The following is a 1,538-nucleotide window of genomic DNA, read 5'->3' as shown; positions in this document are numbered from 1 at the left end:
AAGAATTGAAAGTAGTTGCTTCCAAGAAGTAGGATGCAAAATTATTAGAATGTGTAATCTTAATAAACTTAAAATGACAGGAAAAAAGGAACCAAGGAAGAAATATCAATTATAATACTTCTCAAGTAAATGTCCTTTAAAAAATGAAATTCTTCCCTTTAAAATGAAGTTTGCATTTTACTTATGTGACAGGAATTTCCTTTCCCTGTAAAATAATGACTCTCAATAGGAAAAGACTTCCTAACCCTAAGAATAACACAACTAAGTCAAAATTCATAAATGGTGATGCATACTAATAGCTTTCATTTCTTTATTAATTTACGTACACGAAAGGCATCCATTTAAATGGCATTTTGATTGTATCTGCACAATCTCAGCCACAATTAATATGTAAATGACGGGGTGCTCCCTCCAGCAGCATATATACTAAAATGGTAGAGATACAGGAAGATTAGCAAGACTACCGTGCGAGAATGACACATATCGTGATGTGTTCCATGTTTTTAGTAACTCAGAAAGTCCGATACTGCATGTTCTCATTAAACAATAGGTACACATGGACAGACAGAGTGAAAAATAGGCATTGGAGACTCCAAAAGGTGGGAAGTTGGAGGGGTTGTGAGGGATGAGAAATAACCTACTGGGTACATTTACACCGTTCAGGTGATGGTTACCCTAAAAGCACAGGCTACACCGCTACGCAATCTATCCATGTGACTAACATGCATTTGTAACCCCTAATCCATAAAAATAAAATAAAAATAAAGGTGTAGATGATGGTGCATTTCCACCGTTGCCAAGTTCCTTTGACCCTGTCTCTAATGATGCCATCCCCAGCCCTGGGAGCCCTTGCTCACTTTCTGTTTCTTTAGATTCGATGTGCCTTTTCTAGAGTTTCACACACATGAGCTGGAATGCGTCGGATGGACTCTTTTGTGTCGGGATTCTTTCTAATGCATCTGAGTTTCATCCCAATTCCTGTGTGTGGTGTACTGTCCTTTTATTAACGATTAGTAACCTATTCGGTGAGTTTGCCATCATTTGTTTGTCTAGGATAGAATGCTTTGGCAAACCTTTGGATGGTTGAATTTTTAAAAAATTTCTCAAGTCTTTTGACTATGAGCTCTTTCCCCTACCAGGCAAACTCTCTGATGGTCAATTATCAGAAAGGAGCAGGTAACTGACAGTGGAGGTCCGCTTCTTCCGGGTAACCCAGCTTGGTTTGCTTAGCAACAAACAGAGTGTATTAGTTTAGTGGATTCTGAACAAAAGGTAATCATCTTTTATCCCCAGATAGATAGGAGACGATGTTATTCCAAGTGAAGTGGAGGAAAAATAAAAACCATAAAAATGGAAAGAAAACACATCGTGTAAATAACCACGATGAAATCTTCCATAGTCACACCAAGTGTGTTGTGAAGACCAAGAGATCCTCATTTAGATGAGATACCACGGTGTTAGGCGCTGCTGTGCAAAATAGTTTAAAATTTGCAAATAACTGATACCAGACATTAATAACTCATGACAGAGATAAAGAG

At 37.9% G+C, this 1,538-nt stretch overlaps 1 non-coding gene across 1 annotated transcript; it reads left to right on the top strand.

Annotated features, from left to right (window-relative positions):
* Window positions 1-402: 402 nt before the first annotated feature.
* Window positions 403-505, top strand: LOC115900557. The gene has a single exon (XR_004060235.1). It is a non-coding gene; the product is annotated as a U6 spliceosomal RNA (small nuclear RNA).
* The last annotated feature ends 1,033 nt before the right edge of the window (window positions 506-1,538 follow it).

The sequence above is a fragment of the Rhinopithecus roxellana genome, chromosome 11 (assembly GCF_007565055.1).
Source record: "Rhinopithecus roxellana isolate Shanxi Qingling chromosome 11, ASM756505v1, whole genome shotgun sequence".
NCBI lineage: Eukaryota > Metazoa > Chordata > Mammalia > Primates > Cercopithecidae > Rhinopithecus > Rhinopithecus roxellana.
The sequence above is the reverse complement of the archived record's forward strand: the minus strand, read 5'-3'. Positions and strand labels throughout refer to the sequence as shown.